Genomic DNA, 21,036 nt, shown 5'->3' on the forward strand with positions numbered 1-21,036 from the left:
TATGGCATTTTATTTGTAACTGTACGCTCAAGAACCAACTTTGCTTTTAATGTGCCTTCTTGTGAAATTGTATTGTTTTTAAATTGAACCCAAAGTGAGAGACATATGGAGGATTACATGTGTATTTCCTTTTAAACAATGCTGATTGCCTGGCTGGCCTGCTGATACTCTGCCTCTAATACTTTAAGCCATAGACCCTGAACAAGCATGCAGATCAGATGTCTATAACAAATCTGACAAGATTAGCTGCATGCTTGTTTCATGCATGACTCAGACTCTACTGACCAGGAAGATGAGCAGGACGCCAGGAAGCTGAAATTGTTTAAAAAGAAACAAATATGGCAGCATCCATCAGCTCGGGTTCCTTTTGACTATTTTGTTCTCTCAGATGTACCAGTCAATAAAACTTGACTTGCAAGAACAAAACAAAAACAAAAGAAAACTCATGACAAACATGTATTTGAATTGGGGGTCCAGTCATGATAACTCATGGGTCTTTGTCTTCTCAGGATGTCCACTAGCTCTTCTGTGCTTAATAGACATGCCTTTACCATGCTTCCATTGGCCTCCACCTGTCCGCCTTCACTGAAACTAGAGTCAGACAAAATGTAAATTGTGAGTTTGTATGGACATGGCTTTCTCTCCTACTTTATCTTGGTATCTCAGTATCTACTTTATTGTCTCATCGGCATTTACACTGTACAAGGCATGCTGTCCAATTGTCTATTATCTATATTGTTTTCATGTAAATTGTCTGAATTCCATGCCATTTATTTGTACTGCGTCATGGCAGATGAAAGAACATTAAAGAGAATCTGTACTCTAAAATTCTTACAATAAAAAACATACCACTCTATTCATTATGTTCTCCTGGGCCCCTCTGTGCTGTTTCTGCCACTCCCTGCTGCAATCCTGGCTAGTAATTGCCAGTTTTAGGCAGTGTTTACAAACAAAAGACATGGCTGCTAACAGCATGTGATAGGCTGAGAGAAGCTCAGTCTGTGACTCATACAGAGCTTGCAGGGGGCGTGGAGGTGGGTGTGTATAGCTTCTATCCTATCATACGCAGAACTGCACATTCCTGCCTGAGTGCCTCAGCCCGACAGAGGAAAGAAGATTAGATTATATAACAGAGATAATACAGACACTGAGCAACTAGGAAAGGCTTCAGTAAGCCAGAGCACATTAGAACAGGTACAGGAACTTATAGGATAGAAGAAATAAGGCTGGACATTTTGTTACAGAGTCTCTAAAAATAGACCAAAACTGTGGAAAAAAAGAAGATTTGATACTGACCTGTGGCTTCCTCCAGCAACGTTTTGAGTCCCTCGCCGTCCTCCCCTGGCCTGCTGTTCAGCCACAATCAGTCCTTGTAACTGGCTCAGTCTGGGTCTTCTGCACATGCGCGGGAGGTCGGTGCATGCGGAGAAGACCTGGACTGATGCGCCTGAGCCAGTTACAAGGGCTGATTGCTGCTGAGCGTCAGACCACAGGAGGACCCCGCATAGGTAGAAGACCGAGATTGGACCCAACTGAGCCTATTACCGGGACTGATCATGGCTGCAAAGCAGACCATGGGTGGACGACATGGGACTCACAAGTGTTTATGCTGCAGGAGGAAGCTGCGGTGAGTATCAAATCTTCTTTCTTCCACCGCTCTGGTACACTTTAAAGAGGAACTGTACTGAAAATAACTATGGGTATATCCTGTGGGAGGAGCTTCATGAGATGAGCTCCAGGGCAAGAAGGGGAGAAGAACCAACAGAAAAACAAGGAGCACCCATATAGTAAAGTACACTTGAAAGATTAGATGAAGAGAGTGTTACTCATGAAGGTGGGATGCTGAATGGTAACCACACTAAAGAGCATGTGGAGAATTCTGTCTCAAGCTGCGCCACTCCGGTTGGTTATGTTTGAGAGCCCCATTTGGGAAGCTTTTCATTAGGTCTGATATAATACTCAATTTTTTCCTACGGTTCGATGGGATACAACAATTCTCTAGCTACACTATAAATCGTTTAAGGGTAAAAAAAAAATGTGCGGGAACCTAGTTGCACTCTCCTGTATTTGTGAGGACTCATTCATATACCAGCTGAAGTGTAAGTACTCTAAATATCCCTGCGCTGTGCCATTTGGGTGTTATACAGAGTAAGTACATGTATCCTTACTTCCTGAGGAAGTGAACGCCGTTCACGAAATGTGTTGATCCATGAGCTTATCCATGTGAACAACAAAACATTTGGTGCTTTTTTGCATATTTGCTCTTGGTGGCGTAATATATCTTTCCCTAAGACCATGAAGAATACATGATTGTCTCTTACCCATACAGGGTTTGTTATAATGACTATTTTGTATGTGATATGTATACTGTATTCATTATGCCACTGAATTAGTGTCATTTTTACATAAATGTGATGTATATGTTTGATATGTCTATGTTAAAATAAAGTTTGATATTGTTTATTACAAACCAATGACATACGACTATTTATACAGCTTTTGTATATGTCTCCTTTAAAGAGACTCTGTACCAAAAATTACAACGTTTTTTTCTACCATCCTACAAGTTCCTAAAGCTGTTCTTATGTGCTCTGCCTTACAGCAGCACTTTCTACTATAACTGTCTCTGTAATAAATCAATGTATCTTTCCCCTGTCAGACTTGTCGGCCTGTGTCTGGAAGGCTGCCAACTCTTCCATGCTGGTCTGTTTATGCACAGTCTCCAGGCCCCTCTATGCACACTCCAGTGTGTGTGGTATTTACATAAGCCAGCAGTGTCTCTGCTATCTTATCAGTGATAGAAGAGAGCTGGATAAAAATCCTGTTAGGCTGTGAAAGTAGCTGGCTGACACATACTGAGGAATTACAAACACAGGCAGAGCTGTCTGCAGGAAGCCTGTAATGTTCAGTGCATGAGAGAAGCTGGGGACAGAAGGTAAACACACAAATGATCTTTTGAGATTCAAAAGGAAAGCTGTATACAGCCTGCTTGTGTATGGATGTATTTTCTATGTGTGGACATGCTGTACATCAACCTACTTCCTGTTTTGGTGGCCATTTTGTTTGTTTATAAACAAACTTTTTAAAACTGTTTTTGACTACTTTTAATGCGGCGGGGAGCGGCGAAATTGTGACAGATGGTAATAGGAGATGTCCCCTAACGCACTGGTATGTTTACTTTTTAACAATACAGATTCTCTTTAAAGTCTCAGAGACAAATTACATTGATTGATAAGGGATATTGGGAAATTTACTCAGTTGTGAATATGATTTTATAAAATTGGTGTAGACAACCTTGGGTCTTATACAGTACATATTTGAATAACATCTCCATGCAGATCAGCTTGGGAATCTTCTTTAGGCCTGGAACGCACTAGAGCACTTTTTTGAGCATGTAGGGAGCGCTTTAAATTGCTAAACGCTCTGCTAATGTAAATAAATGTAACAAAATCCACAGAAGTGATTGCGATTAGCAAAACATGCAGCATTTTGGGAGCGTTTGTGCTTCAATGTAAAGTATTGAAGCGCTACACATAGCGATGTGTGTGCAATTTTGAATTACAGCACACTGAAAAAAAAATAAAAATAAATTGAAAGGACCAATTGGAATTAGAATTGCTAATCGCAAATCGTTATTACAATTTCTGGCAAAAAGCGTACACTTTTTAAAATCACTACCAACATTGCCAGAAAACGCTCATGAAATTGCTTACAAAACGATAATTAAAAACATCGCTAGCGATTTGCTATTTGTAGCGGGTTCAAGGCCTTACGATTGTTGTTGGTCGCTCATCAGAAAATCAAAAATGAAAACAAAAAGCAAAAACAAAAAATGCTGGATATCAGATACAGGGAGTAACCCTACACTAGGGTGAAACTGGGAGATTGGGAGGAGGTGCCCCAGGAAATATATATATAGAAGAGTCCCCAATATCCGGCTTGAGCAACCGGCCTAAAAGGCACAACCCCCCCCCCCAAATACTCACGAGCCTCCAGCATCTAGCAGCCTTCCTCTTGCTCCGATAGGCTTTCTGGCTACCCCCATGCACGGAAGCCAGTGTGTCACCTGACCCGCATCGGGTCATGTGACGTGACGACTTGCACGCACGAATGCTGGAAGCTGCTAGGAGCCCGCTAAGAGCAACAGGAAGGCTGCAAGACATCACTAAAGGTTCTGTAAGTATTTAAGAGCCTGCAAAAACCCCAAAAACAAAGTCCCCGTTATCCCTCAGACAAGCTGGTTAGTTGAGACTTCCGGTTGTCTGAGTTCCAGATAATGGGTACTTTACTGTAATATATATTATAAAATATTTAAAAACTATTTAAAATAAATAGTCTTACCTAATGTGAAAAATGGGAGGTAATACATTTTATTGGACACAAAGACAACACGTTTTGGGGGCCTTACCAGTTTCCTCAGGTCAATAAAGTGTAAAACGAAACCATGGACCTGGAGCATCTATTTCTGTGTCTTGCAGACCAAACCAATGAATTACTACAACATTCTACAAACAATGTATTACTGCAACAATCTTCTGTGCATTTCAGTGTAGTCAGACAGTTGGTAATGTTAATTTTGATTCCCTGCTGACTCACTAACATTGGAAATTAGGCATTTTGCACCAGGAATACATTTGCCGGCAACAGATGCTGCCTTTCAGTTTACATTATTAGCTACAGATCACTCTCTTAGAGCAGTCTGCAGCTTGACTTGCATTGTACCGGTAACAGTAGTAACTCGTAAGCACGCTGCTAATAAGTAGCAGCAGATGGGGCCTATTTATAAAGAAGGTGAACAGGCTGCTATCTCTTCAGAATAACAGCACTTTTTAGATTGCCTGCTTTATAAATATGACGGCCTAGAAGATGATCACCGCTATAAAATAATAGCATTAACTGTTCCCAGCGATCACCACTTTGCCCTTATCTAGCAGCTGTTTAGTAATAGTAAAGCTATGACAGACAGATAACAATATTTATTTAAAGGATGTCTGAAGTGAGAGGAATAGGGAGGCTGACATATTTATTTCCTTTTAAACAATACCAGTTGCCTGGCTGTCCTGCTGATCTGTACAACAAAACTGTCTTCTTTAACCTTCCTGGCGGTAACCCCGAACGTAGTTCGGAGTAAGCCGCACAGGAGGTTTTCTCCGGCCCTGCTCGGCTGATTTTCTTAATTTTTTTTTGTTGGACGCAGCTAGCACTTTGCTAGCTGCGCCAGCACACCGATCGCCGCTGCCCCGCGCCCGATCGCCGCTGTCCGTTGCGGCGCTCGCCCCCCCCAGACCCCGTGCGCTGCCTGGCCAATCAGTGCCAGGCAGCGCTGATGGGTGGATCGGGACTCCCAATGACATCACTGACGTCATCCCGCCCCGTCGCCATGGCGACGGGGGAAGCCCTCCAGGAAATCCCGTTCTTTGAACGGGATTTCCTGATCGGAGATCGCCAAAGGCGATCGAAGCGGGCGGGGGGATGCCGCTGAGCAGCGGCTATCATGTAGCGAGCCCTGGGCTCGCTACATGATTTAAAAAAAAAAACAAAAAACTGCCGCGCTGCCTCCTGGCGGAATTTTTCATACCGCCAGGAGGGTTAAAGGATACCAGTGACAAACTAACTATGAGAAATGGGGCAGCAGGCATGTACTGCGAGCAGTCCTGATACCCTCTACTGGGCCCCCTGTTCTCCTCTGTCTCCCTCCTTTCTTATCTAAATGCCCCTCGGCAGCCTCTTTCGGGTTGGGCACTAGTACGCAGGAACTGGCCGGGCTGGGCGTGTCTTACATTGCGCGACCGAGACTTGCAGAACACTGCTCATGACGTCACGACTATGTCATGTACATGTGCAGAGCGCTCCGGGAAGTGGGCGCACGATGTAGGATGCGCACAGCCGGGCCGGCACCTGCGCATTAATGCCCGACCCGGCCGACCCGAAAGTTGCTGGCGGGTGGCATTCAGGTAAGAAAAGTGGGGGACAGAGGAGAACTTGGGGAGCGGTGGGCAGCAGGACCTCTTGCAGTACATGCCTGCTCCCCCCGTTTCACCTAGTTAGTTTGGCTCTGGTATCCTTTAATTAAAAAAAGATACTGCTCTTTGCTGTAGCTATGCAACCTATGGAATTTATAGTCCATTCTGTCTATTGATGTGTTTTTCTCAGTCCTCACCTCATTATGTTGGTAGCGAGACTCACGTGTCTTACTGCAATACCCATTTAGTGAAAGATTGAGAGCTGCCGAAACTTTTTGTTCCCTGAGAATGTTAAAAAGTGAAGAGCGGACATAACATGCCAATCTCCAGCTACATCGCAGCGCAGAGCTCAGAAATCTCCCTCCCAGCACGGAATCTGTTTACACCTTCAGCTGGCGTTCGCTAAAAGCAATGCAGCAGCTGGCAGCTCCCCATAAAAATAAGATATTCCTAGCAATAAATGATAGCTAGTAACCTGCCGGAAAACAAGGGCAACATAATTATTTTAACATCTGGGAATACAAAGTGCTGCGCTTGTTTATGCTTTATCAATACGGCCAGTTGCAATGTCGATCCGAGATTGGAATTTTACACCGTATATAATCATTTTATAGACTGTTAAAGGACAGCTACACACTATAAGCACTGGCATGGTAGTCTGTATTTTGTGTTTTATGGTATTATTTTGGCAGGAAAACACAGTCAAGCATCAGATTTTTTACATACTTTAAACCCTTCCCATTGCAAAGCAACAAATTACATCAACAGTACTGCAAAAACACTCGTTTATTGACTTCTTTTGGCTTTTCTCCAGTGCACTATAGACGAAAATGGGTCCCCCCAACAGGGGCACAGATAACAGTAACAACCTGGCAAATGTTTCAGTCCTTCCTGAAAGGGATGAGAGAAATCGGTACTAATGGTTGTACAAGATTTTTGTCGAACTTCATGAGAATCTCGCAAATCAGTTTAGCGAAATTGTCACATTTCATTATATAAAAAAATTTGTATATAGTGGCAAAACCAAATCTATTTACAATCCTTTTATTTCTACCGTGTTTTTTTTTTTGCCCCAATTATGAAAAAAAAAAAGATTAAAAACTGTAAAAAAAAAAAAACCACTTAAAAAATTGCATATATATATATATATACTGTATATATATATATATATATATATATATATATATATATATATATATATATATATATATATATATATACAGTGTATATACAGTATGTATACAGGATCTTCTCAAAAAATTAGCATATTGTGATAAAGTTCATTATTTTCTGTAATGTACTGATACACATTAGACTTTCATATATTTTAGATTCATTACACACAACTGAAGTCGTTCAAGCCTTTTATTGTTTTAATATTGATGATTTTGGCATACAGCTCATGAAAACCCAAATTTCCTATCTCAAAAAATTAGCATATTTCATCCGACCAATAAAAGAAAAGTGTTTTTAAAACAAAAAAAGTAAACCTTCAAATAATTATGCTCAGTTATGCACTCAATACTTGGTCGGGAATCCTTTTGCAGAAATGACTGCTTCAATGCGGCGTGGCATGGAGGCAATCAGCCTGTGGCACTGCTCAGGTGTTATGGAGGCCCAGGATGCTTCGATAGCGGCCTTAAGCTCATCCAGAGTGTTGGGTGTTGCATCTCTCAACTTTATCTTCACAATATCCCACAGATTCTCTATGGGGTTCAGGTCAGTAAAGTTGGCAGGACAATTGAGCACAGTAATACCATGGTCAGTAAACCATTTACCAGTGGTTTTGGCACTGTGAGCAGGTGCCAGGTCGTGCTGAAAAATGAAATCTTCATCTCCATAAAGCTTTTCAGCAGATGGAAGCATGAACCCACTTTTGAACCAGAAACAGCGGCAGAAGCGCCTGAGCTGGGCTACAGAGAAGCAGCACTGGACTGTTGCTCAGTGGTCCAAAGTACTTTTTTCGGATGAAAGCAACTTTTACATGTCATTCGGAAATCAAGGTGCCAGAGTCTGGAGGAAGACTGGGGAGAGTGAAATGCCAAAATGCTTGAAGTCCAGTGTCAAGTACCCACAGTCAGTGATGGTCTGGGGTGCCATGTCAGCTGCTGGTGTTGGTCCACTGTGTTTTATCAAGGGCAGGGTCAATGCAGCTAGCCATCAGGAGATTTTGGAGCACTTCATGCTTCCATCTGCTGAAAAGCTTTGTGAAGATGAAGATTTCATTTTTCAGCACGACCTGGCACCTGCTCACAGTGCCAAAACCACTGGTAAATGGTTTACTGACCATGGTATTACTGTGCTCAATTGTCCTGCCAACTCTCCTGACCTAAACCCCATAGAGAATCTGTGGGATATTGTGAAGATAAAGTTGAGAGACGCAAGACCCAACACTCTGGATGAGCGTAAGGCCGCTATCGAAGCATCCTGGGCCTCCATAACACCGGAGCAGTGCCACAGGCTGATTGCCTCCATGCCGCTCCGCATTGAAGCAGTCATTGCTGCAAAAGGAATCCCGACCAAGTATTGAGTGCATAACCGAACGTAATTATTTGAAGGTTGACTTTTTTTGTTTTAAAAACACTTTTCTTTTATTGGTCGGATGAAATATGCTAATTTTTTGAGATAGGAAATTTGGGTTTTCATGAGCTGTATGCCAAAATCATCAATATTAAAACAATAAAAGGCTTGAACTACTTCAGTTGTGTGTATTTGAATCTAAAATATTGGAAAGTCTAATGTTTATCAGTACATTACAGAAAATAATGAACTTTATCACAATATGCTAATTTTTTTTAGAAGATCCTGTATATACACCTTTGCACTTTTCTGTAGTACCGATTTTTTCAATTTAAGATGTTACATTTTTACCCAACTGTTAAAGAAAACAATTTATACTACACCATTCAATTTTCAAAAAAAAAAAAATTATCAGAAAAATCAACTACTAACTTATATTGAGAAAAACTAGAAAATGTGATCAGATTTCTTGATCGAATAAAAAAAAAAAAAAAAACACCAAAAAAAACCCCTTACAATCTTTTTGTTACAACTGGAAAATGTAATCATTTTATTGTATCAAAATTTAGCAAGATTGGGGCTAATTCACTCCGAGACCGAATTTGGAATTAGAATTTGGCTTTATTTAATCATCTGACATTCAGCCAGGGTTTCAGGCCTTAGGCACACTTGGGCATTTTGCCTGCGATTTCAGCAAAACGCTCAAACGCCAGCGCTTTTGAGAGCGCTAGTGTAATAAAACCCTATGGGCCCGTTCTTACTTGGGAGATTTGTGCTAATCGCTGCAAATCGCCCAAAATTGCAAAACGCAAACGCGTATCCTGCACCATTTTCAGGCGATTTTCCGGCGATCGCGTCTCAGTGCTATAGAAGCGCTAGGCGCGATAGAGAAATCGCTGCACTATCCAGTGATTTTTCTGCGTGACATCGCGAGAAAAATCACTCCCGCAAACGCCAGCAAAAATCAACGGCGTTTTGCTCTCTCAAGAGTTAATGGGGTCTTAGTAAGTTTCAGCTCCTGTTGTGAACTAAAGTAACTTAATCATATATAAGGTGGGATCTTTCACCTATTTCATCATTGTGGTCATATTAGCGGCCTCCTATGTGTGCTTACCATGCTATCTGTTTATACAATGCTCTAGGTGTTGCACAAGTGTCCCGTTCGAGGCCTTCACTGTCATTTCATCACAGATCTACACTATACAAATACAGTAGACAAACTTGGAGTTTGTTACTGCATAAGACCATGTTTTAAAGTTATTTATTAACACCGGGATAACTTGCTACTATATGTTCTCTGGGAAAAAAATAATTATTCTTAGTTATCCGTTATTTTGGAAGATTTTTGGTTCTCTCTACTTTAGGGACACAATTTCAGAATTGTCACCTACATACCCTGTTGACATCTAAAGTCATTTTTCACCAAACCTTTATTCGCCTGCCACAAACATCTTAGGAATTTCTAAATGTTCTCATTGATATGCAATGGACATCTAATGCTGTATGTTCAGAAGTTGTTACCGCCAGTAGTATTAAATAGCTCTTTTATTCAGGTATGGCAGCAATGACAGACGCTGTTTCGGGCCTCAGAGCCCTTTCTCAAATTGCATACAAGCCTTTTTTGGCTTGTATGCAATTTGAGAAAGGGCTCTGAGGCCCGAAACAGCGTCTGTCATTGCTGCCATACCTGAATAAAAGAGCTATTTAATACTACTGGCGGTGCCGACCTACTTCTGTGATTGCATCGGTTGTCCCTGGAGGCACAGGGACTGAGGTACTGGCACGCCTTCTCATCCAGTGGGTGCTCCTCCACAAACCTCGAGTCACATGTTCAGAAGTTGTTTTAGCAAGAATACGCCTTTGTAAGTCTGCAACATATGGAGATGAATGCTCGGAATATGGATGCTCATTTGGATTCTGCGGAATTGAAATTTCCGGATTTCCTATCAGAAATCAGCATTTCTGATCGGAATTCGGAAATCAAATTTCCCGCAACTCAATAACTTTAGCCCAATCACAGAACTCAGAAGCATTAGACTAATCAGAGAATGCAGAATTTTTCTGCAAAAATCAGATCACCACAGTAATTTTCAACCAATCACAAGGCTGATTTTCAGTTTTTCCAATTTCCGTTTTTCTGATTTTTGTATTTTTTCATTTTCTGCATTCTCTGATGCAAAAAATGACTAATAAAATATTCCTCGAAAATCTAAAAAATCAGAAATCTGAAAATCATAAAAAAAACGAAATTGGCATTTGCAGAAATCGGAATTTCTGCATAATTGGAAATGGGCAATTCCAACCATTCCTATTTCGGAAACACCTAAAGACCAATATACCAAAATAGCTGGTTAAGGCATGTAGCTTTTTCCTAACAATTATTGTCAGTTTAAAGAGAAACCATAACCAAAAATTGAACTTGATCCCAATCAGCAGCTGATACCCTCTTTTACATGAGAAATCTGTTCCTTTTTGCAAACGGCTCACCAGGGGGCTCTGTATGGCTGATATTGTAGTGAAGCCCCTCCCACAGAGTGATGTCAATGCCTCACAGCACTGAGGTACTGACACCACACTGTGGGAGCCTTGTTGCATTGTGAGAAATAACAGCTGTGTACAACTGCCAAAAAAGTAAGCAACATTTCCTTCCAGTGACATCACCTGCCAGCAGTACAAATGTCACCATATAATAAATGTCAGAATGTAAATGAGGGAGAGGAAAGATTTTTCAATGAGCAAACACTGACTAAATCATTTATACATAATTATTGTAAAAATTAAGCACTTTTTTATTACCATATTTTCACTGGAGTTCCTCTTTAAGTGTTTAGGAGGGGGAAAGTATTTCGGCCAGGCCACTCCACCGAGACTGCCCTCACCAAGGTCGTCAATGACCTCACGCTTGCCAAGGCCGAAGGAAAATACACTATCCTTCTCCTCCTAGACCTCTCATCAGCATTCGACACTGTTGATCACTCCCTGCTACTCCAGTCCCTGCAATCTGTGGGTATCCAAGACCGTGCCCTAGCATGGTTTTCCTCCTACCTCTCAAATCGCTCCTTCAAGACCTCCTTCAATGGTTCCTCCTCAACCTCCTTCCCACTTTCAGTTGGGGTCCCCCAAGGCTCTGTTCTTGGTCCCCTGCTGTTCTCCAATTTACACCGCCTCCATCGGAAAACTCATCTCCTCTTTGGGTTTCAACTATCACTTATATGCAGATGACACCCAGATTTACCTCCATACCACTGACCTCTCCACCACCACCATGGAGAAGGTATCCTCTGGTCTCTCAGCTATTTCATCGTGGATGTCTGCCAGGTTCCTAAAATTAAACCTGGATAAGACTGAACTCCTAATCTTCCCGCCCCGTGCTGCTTCACCCCCCACTGACCTCTATGTCACTGTCAATGGCACAATCATTCACCCAACCACACAAGCCCGCTGCCTGGGTGTCACCCTAGACTCGGCCCTCTCCTTCACCTCCCACATCCAAACCGTAGCTAGAGCCTGCTATTTCCACTTACGCAACATCTCCAAGATCCGGCCTTTCCTGACCCCAGACACTACCAAACTCCTTGTCCATGCCCTCATCATCTCCCGCCTGGACTACTGCAACTCCCTCTTGTCAGGCCTTCTTCAAAACCGCATCGCCCCCCTAAAATCCATCATGAACGCAGCAGCCAGACTCATCTACTCCTCCCACCGCTCTGTCTCCACAACTCCCCTACGCAAATCCCTTCATTGGCTTCCAATTCACTTCAGAATCAGCTTCAAGATCCTATGTTTGGCATACAAATCCATACACAAGTCCTGCCCAACCTACATCTCTGACCTGGTCAGCAGATATACACCTGGCCGCCCACTTCGCTCCTCCAACGACCTCCTCTTAACCACCCCACGCATCTCGCACTCCCATGCCAGACTGCAGGACTTCACTAGAGCTGCCCCTATCCTGTGGAACTCTCTCCCACTGCCCATCAGGCTCGCTCCCACCTTCAACACCTTCAAAAAAGCACTCAAAACTCACTTCTTCAAGGAGGCCTACATCAACTCAACACTACCCTAATCCTTTCTGCCAATAACTTCTTGATGCACCCCCTCCTTTTGTGTCACCAGCCCCTCCCTCTAGATTGTAAGCCTTTGGCAGGGCCCTCTCCCCTTATGTATCATACTTGACTGTGTGCACTTTACCCAGAATTTGGAACTGGTAATTTTTTTACCACTACCATTCCAGTTTATGATCTGGCATTGTCCTATTATCTGCATTGTGTTATGTATCTTATTGCTATTACCTGTATTGTATCTATGGTCTGTTACCTGTATTGTTCTGTCAACCCTGTTATCATTGTCTGTAATCCTATTTATTGTACAGCGCTGCGTAATATGTTGGCGCTATATAAATCTAATAAATAATAATAAAGGTAGGGATGCTCATTCGGATTCCGCGGAAATGCAATTTCCGAAATTCCGATCGGAAATTGCATTTCCGCATCGGAATTCGGAAATCGGTAATTCAAGTGCGGTAGGCGGATTTCCGCCGGAAATCGCGGAAATTTCCGCCGGAAATCGCGGAAATTCCACCCGACTTTAACATCGATTTTCTCAAAAACTATAAGGTATTTTTGAAAACTTTTTTTTGCATCTTGTTCACAAGATTCAGTTTAATAAACCCTGAAAATTTGGTGTTTCTAGGACTTAAGGGGGCTTTGCTATTAACCGCTAAAGTCGGTGGATTTTTACTGTAATTTAAAATGCAGAAAATCCGCATCTGCCTATTTTCTGCATGTAAAAATCCGCCGACTTTAACGGTTAATAGCAAAGCTCCCGTAATTCCTAGAAACACCAAATTTACAGGGTTTATTAAACAGAATCTTCTGAACAAGATTCAAAAAAAAGTTTTCAAAAAGACCTTATAGTTTTTGAGAAAATCGATGTTAAAGTCAGGCGGAATTTCCGCGATTTCCGGCGGAAATTCCGCATAGGAATGCGGAAATTGGTAGCGGAAAGCGGAATCGGTAATTAGGCAATGGCGGAATGCGGATTTACCGCGGAATCGGAAATTGGCATTCCGACCATCCCTAAATAAAGGGTGTTTCAGAAAGGGATTACTATAAGAAGGTTAGTGTTAGGCACTTATGTAGAGGCTTGCTTTGGTGAGGGGAGAGAGGGGAGCTAGTGCTAGGCATCAAGGAAGCTGATAGTAGAATATTGGTAATATTAAATGACTGATAGTGTGCCTATCGGCAATAGACTGAGTTCTGGTGTTTCCACTACTGGGAGCACTACGGATCTGCACCTTAACCAGCCTGACAAATGTGTTGCAATCTTTTTGCACTCTCCAATTGCAACAGGTTACAAGTTGCCAGGCCATCTTTTTTTCTATAGTTACTACTGTACGTTTGTTGCTGAGTTTCTGTGTCTCTCCTATATGGGAGCACTACAGATCTGTACCTTAACCAGCTTGACAAATTTGTTGCAATCTTTCTGCACTTTCTGATTGCAATGGTTTACGAGTTAGCAAAATAGCTTTACTACTATAGTTGGTGGTGGCTACCCCCCATATAAGATTGGTGGTGGGGCGTGTTTAGCCCAGTTTTATCTAATTATTTATTTAAAGTAATGTTTTAGGTACTACATGTACTGTTGAGAAAGGGCAAATTAAGAATTGGTCGCAATTCCAGTGTTTTTTGTACCTACCCGCAATTCCCAGTCAACTGCCTGCCACGTAGAGAGCTACACTTCCTATAATCCCAAATGTTGAGGCCCCATTCACACTACAGCGTTTTGCCACGATTTTGGCAAAACGCTCAAACGTTAGCGCTTTTTAAAAGCGCAAGTGTAATAAAACCCTATGGGCCCGTTCTTACTTGGGCGATTTGCGCTAATTGCCGCAAAACATCCAAAAAAAGGCCAAAACCTCGAAACGCAAATGCATCACCGCATCACCATTTTCAGGCGACTTCCCAGCTATTGCGTTTCAGTTCTATAGAAGCGCTAAACGCATTCATGGCAAAATCGCCGCACTGTTCACTGATTTTTCCACGTGAAATCGTGGAAAAATCACTCCTGCAAAATGGCGGAAAAAATATCTGGCGTTTTGCGTTTCTAAGTTTTAATGGGGCCCTAATGTTCATTTCCAGGATTTTTTTCTATAGTTCTGAATACTGTGGAAAGGATGTTTTCACAAGAGATATTTTCCCTCTTTTCTACATAGTAATGCTCATTGGGATGTTGATGATTGTGAATTGATGTCAATTTTATGTTAATTCTATGCAAACCTATGTAGCTTGGAAATGGACCAATCAAAGACGGCAGTTAATGGCTCGATAGGTCCAAATCTCATGCTACACGCACCATTGATTAATGAAAGATCACAGACCAATTTTACACCCCATTCCATGTAGTATGAGAGCCATACTCAACACAGTCTATTCTATTGAGCTGAACTCCTCATCAGACAAAAATCTTTGCAAGAGGCTGCACACAAAGATGCTGTACACATTCAAAAGATCAATATCTGCAAAAGATCTTTTCCTGCAAAATGCATTCATAGTCTAGGATATCTGCAGATCCTCATACACACCTTGTTTACCAGACTTCATCTGCATATCTGACAATCATCTGCAGATCTGAAGATCCCTCCTGGTGGATCTGATCTGCAGATGAATGTCTGTTAAACAAGGTGTGTATGAGATCTGCAGATCTGCAGCATCTTTGTGTACAGCCTCTTGCAAAGATTTCTGTCTGATGGGGAGTTCAGCTCAATAGAACAGACTGTGAAGGCATGGCTCTCATACTACATGGAAGGGGGTAAAATTGGTCTGTGATCTTTCATTAATCTTTCAAGTGTGCATGTAGCATAAGTTGCATAAATTTGCATAAAGCTTGTATCAACCTGACATTACTAGCATCTCATTGACCAACCCTACATCTAGAGAATGATTAATCACATGCTAATTATTCTTGTTCCGTTGATGCAGCTTTGGTTGAAATTTCTATGCGGCTTGAAATTGGACTACTCTAAATTGCCTGCCACTGCACATGATGCCATTTCAATCTGCATAATAAATTGCAACCAAATTTCCCCCAGCTTGGAAAATGTGCGATTCATCGATTAATTCTATTGACTTCCTGTCACCTCCACAGAGCTTCCAGCTTTCATTTTAAAACTGGTAGTCCTAGGAAGAGGAAATAAGCAATGCAGCACTCTACATTGTATATAGACGGCGGTTTCGCCGTCTAACAGTCTCCTAGCAGCGATCGCCGCTGGGAGACTAATGACGAAACGGAGCTCCGTCATTTAAGCGGAGATGCGCACACTGGTGCATGTGATCTCCTGCAAACCCCCACCCCAGGACTTCACACCAATTGGCATTGAGTGGTCGTGGGGCTGCCGCGTCCACGCAGATTGGTGTAGAGCGGTCATAATTAGACCTCCCCCCCCCACACGATGCCTCACCTTAAAAGACTCCCTACCAATTCCTCACCTTAACTGTCCTGGGTCCTCCCTCCATCCGCAAACCTGCTGATATACCAATTGCATCAAAATAAAAAATATTGAGCGTCGTATACGTTTTGGCACCACCCTTCAGGACCCTATTGGTAATTAACACTTGTCTCCCCTTTAATGACTGAGCAAGAGTTTTAGAATCAGGATGATACCATTTACTGGCTAACTTAAAAAAATATGAGTAAACTTTCGGCTATTGTGCCTTCATCAGACTCCAATCCTGTATGCTGACAAGTTGTTAAAGCTCACAGCTATATATAAGCAACATCAAAAGGGAATACATGGATTTTTTGGGGGAAACATAAATACATGTCATTACAATGCATTAATTGAAACAGAACATCCAAATAGGGTCTTGAGAGGATGTTAGCTGATTTATGTCAAACAGATAAGACCCTTTGTTTACTCAATCCTCACATAACTGAAACTCTGTATGGCACACAGGCATCATACATTCTGCGTTCAAGAGACAGCTACAAGCAGAATGGATGCAGTTAGTCTAGGCTGAAAAAGAATTGTGACATTAAATATCATCATCAACCTCATACCAATATAAGAAACTGGAATCCTTGTTCAATATTTTATCTATAGATTTGAACCAATGTATACATTTTGTCTCTGCTTTATAAGTATAAGGAACTTATCTGTGAATGCTGATGGTTGTGCCAAGAACCGGGCGGAATCCGCTGCTTCCGGGTCTCGGAGCTTGTTCCCCGCTGATGACGTGCAGGCTGGGACACAGGCCACACTTCCTGATAGGCGGAGGGCGCGTTTTCAGTACGCCCTCCGCAAAGGTAAACAATAGTCAGCTGACTGCGGTCAGCTGACAGCGCAAGCGTCAGCTGATCATTCAGCTGACACTCAGGCAGGTGTGTTTGCTGTGATTGGATGTGCGGAGTGTGGCCAGCCACTGATTGGATGGAAGTTGTATTTAAACGCGCAGAGTGCTCCCAGTCATCGCCCTTGATTAGCATAGCTGTTGCTCGGTGCGCACTCAAACTATCTGAATTATCTGGAATTGACCTTGGCTTGTATTTGACAACTCTTGTCTGCTGTTTAACTAACCCTTGCTTGTTATCTGGACATTCTTGATTGCTGCCTGGACCGACCCTTGCTTGTCACCTGGATACTCTTGCGTGCTGCTTGAGCTAATCTTGCTTGGACTCTCTGGCTTGCTGCCTGGATCAACCATTGCCTGTTTCCTGAACTATCTGTCACCTTGCTGGCAGTCGTCACTGAGGGCCTCATCCTCCTAGATCAAAGGTACTAGTCCTGTGTGATACTTAAGAACTGTTGAACTTTGCTATACTTGTCTCATTGGGGTTCTGGTGGGTTATTGTCCACTCTACTTCAGGCTGTATGCCTTGCACGTTAAGACCTGGGGTAACCATAGTCAGGAGACAAATAAAGTGTCCTGTTCACGCGGGGGCTTGTCTATAGGTGAAGACCGTGGGCTGGGCTCAGACCCGTGGCACTAGATTGGGGCATTTTGCAAATATGATCAGATATACCAGATTAATAGAATCACAGGAAAAGGTGCCTTTTACCCTGTATACCTTGTATTGATATCCTGTCAGTAAAGGTATGAACGGACACAGGTATACTATTAAATACAGCAATCAGAATGTTGCTGGCAATACAAGATAGATGTGTGCTGAATGTGCTTCTGAACCCAAGCCAACTCATCCAGCTACACATAACTGCGTAAGTTTTTATGCTTTTCTTAAGGCGCCATAATACTGAGTTAACTGAAAAATTTAATATAAGCAACCCACAAAGGGCTGTTTAATTCCCACTACTGAGCTGAACAAAATACATTGCAGAAATCTTCTTCTGCCCAATGGTATATCAAAGTCAAATTCCGGATTTTTTTCTTCATATCAGTTGAACTCAGAAGGGTCCCATTCAACCACATAAAGAACACATCATTCCTATTTTATTACTTTACTTTTATTTGAAGAAAGGTATATACAGTACAGGGGTAACTGAGCGGTAATAAATACAAGAACATTACAGGAAACGTTAGAGTGGTCCTGAATTCAGAACTTCCTCTCTGCTCTAAAAAATAAGCAACAGCATAATAACCTTTAAAGAAAAAACATTTCCTTGTCACAGCTGTTACAAAACATGCAATACATCTGCAGTGTGTCTACTTCCTGCTTTTATGGAGGCAGACATATTGTTAACATCCTGTACTTTCAAATGAGCTTATCTGCCGTGGCAGTCAGGTGACACAGGGGAGAGATCAAATGAAAGCTTGTGATTAGACACAGAGGAGGAGGAATTAGACAGGCTAACCTCTCTAAATACATACAGGGTGCATTTCTCTTTGTTTTCCTTCTGTCCGGTGCAAGAGTTCAGGTCCACTTTAAAGAAGCCTTCCGAAAACAGATGACAATCAGCAATCAGCAAGCCTATCCATGTGCAGGCCGAATGCAAACTTGTTATATGTCTCGGCCCTATGCCCAGACGTTATATGTCTCTGCACCAGTTGCCAGCCAAAGCCCCCCCCCCCCCCCCGTCTTGGAGGGAACAATAGTCAGGGCAGAATTTTTTTTCCTTTTGATTGCTATTGTTTCCCCCTAAAGCCTGGTACACACATGCAATTTTGACCAATTTTTCCACCTCCGTATAGTATAAGAGAAAACAGATTTTGAATACTATAAGCAGATTGTTTAGTTAAGCTCGCATACTACATGGAAGTGGTATAATTGGCCAAGAAAAAGTGGATGAGTGTACACATCCTAATGCTCGGTACACACTATGAGATTTTATGGTCGATTTACTGTCAGATCGATTATTTCCAACATGTCCGATTTGCTTTCCGAACGATTTCTGAGCATTTTCTGATCGATTTTCGTTAACTTTAATAGGAAATCGATCGGAAAATGCTCGGAAAACGATCGGAAAGCAAATCGGACATGTTGGAAATAATCGATCTGACAGTAAATCGACCATAAAATCTCATAGTGTGTACCCAGCATTAGGTCAGGTATACAAATCCAATTCTGGATGGCCAATGATTGGCTAATTTTACCACTTCCATGTAGGATGGGAGCTTACCGACGCAATCTGTTCATGGTATTTAAAATCTGTTGGCCCTCATGCAACATGGGAGTGGTACAGTTGTCAATCATTGTAACACAATTAGATATTTTTTTATCGCATTTAAACTATGGGTGCACACACACATTCAATTTTGATTTGCCAAGTTTACCACTTCTGTTTTAGATATTCATAATCTATTGGCTCTCATTCTACACTGAAGTGGAAATTACTCATCCATTAAAAATTAGACGTGTGGACACACCCTAAATGATCCTGCCTTCAGGCAACCACTTGTTTCCAAACTTAAAGAAGTCTGGAAGGAGGGAAAACAAAAGCTCTATTGGCAGGTTTTCTCCATCAGATTATTTGTTTTATGCAGATATTCCCTTCAGTTTTTTTTGGGGGGGGAGGGGGGCAAATTAGAAAACCTATGGTACTCTGGACAAGTGGAGAGGGTAAATGGGGGTTAGCCTGATCTTATGATTTGAACAGCGTGTTCTTGGTGGTTTAAGGTGCGTACACACGCACTACGGCCGCCCAGACCCGTCGTTGGCGGCCGTAGTGCATGTGTACGCAACCTCAAATTTGCAAATCTTTATTATTGACTATATTAAATGTTTTTTGAGGTTGTGTCATTGCTTACTATTCAATTAACTAGGCTTAACCTCATCCCTAAATAATGCTAGGTACACACCATACAATTTTCTGTTAGATTTTCTGCTTGATTTACCTGCCAGATAGATAATTTCCAACATGATGGAAATGATCTATCTAATCATCTATCTGCCGAGCAATTAGGCATTGTTCTACTCAGCAGGAGATGACCAGAAGACAATGCACCAGAGATAATGACCAGTCTCTACCAGTACTTAACAGAAAATAATCTAACAGAAAATCTAACAGAAGAAATCTAACAGAAAAATCTAACAGAAAATTGTATGGTGTGTACTAGGCATAATAATGTGAACCCCTTCCAGATGACTAATTCAAGCCTATCATTCTTAATGTTAACTCCCTCCCTTTTGTCACACCTAGACTAATAATGCCCTCCCAGCCAAAAAAGGCCCCTTGCCAGTGCTGGTACACAGATTAAACTCATGTGACGAAAAAGTCCCTGGCCACTGGCCAGTGCTTTAGCTATACAGTAGCCAAGTGCTTGCATCTAAACCAAAAAGCTAATATCCCCCTGAGCACCAATGCTTGACTATATTACAACCAGTACTGAAATCGAGTGTAAACAATTTAATTGATTCAATGCAAGGGTCCTTTTGACTCTGATCTAAAAACAAATACTTTAAATAACCAACATGCAAAAAGATTGCAGTGTAATGAATGAAAAGTATGGTAACTATCTTCGTGGGATATGTCCTCCATAATACTTTTTTTAAAACTATTATTTAGTATTTATATAGCGCCAACATCTTTTGCAGTGCTGTACAGAGTATATTGTCTTGTCACTAACTGTCCCTCAGTATGTCATTCTTACCATAGTCATATGTCTATATATGTGTCATGTAGTGTATGTATTGTAGGGTCAATTTTAGGGAGAAGCCAATTAACTTATCTAGATGTTTTTGGGATGTGGGAGGAAACCAGAGTGCCTGGAGGAAACCCAAGCAGACATGGAGAGAACATACAAACTCCGTGCAGATAGTGCCCTGGCTGGCATTAGAACCAGGGACCCAGCGCTGCAAGTAAAGATTGCTATCAATTACCACACTGTCCTGCCCCTACTAATTCACAGTTGTAAGAGACCACCATGACAACCTGGTATTACAAGGATTATATTACAAGGATTTTTACCTCATCCTATATACTAACCAGGATACGGATGTACATTTTTACGCGTTCAACCAGTAACGCGTAAAAACGTATGTGTTAATGTTCCTGCACCAGCGGGAATGCGTAAAAATGTACGCAATGTGGCCAGCCCACCTCCGAGGTCGGCAAAAACTAAAATAGCTGGTGGCGGGGGACTGAAGCAGCAGTGAGTGA

The sequence above is a fragment of the Hyperolius riggenbachi genome, chromosome 4 (genome assembly GCF_040937935.1).
Source record: "Hyperolius riggenbachi isolate aHypRig1 chromosome 4, aHypRig1.pri, whole genome shotgun sequence".
NCBI lineage: Eukaryota > Metazoa > Chordata > Amphibia > Anura > Hyperoliidae > Hyperolius > Hyperolius riggenbachi.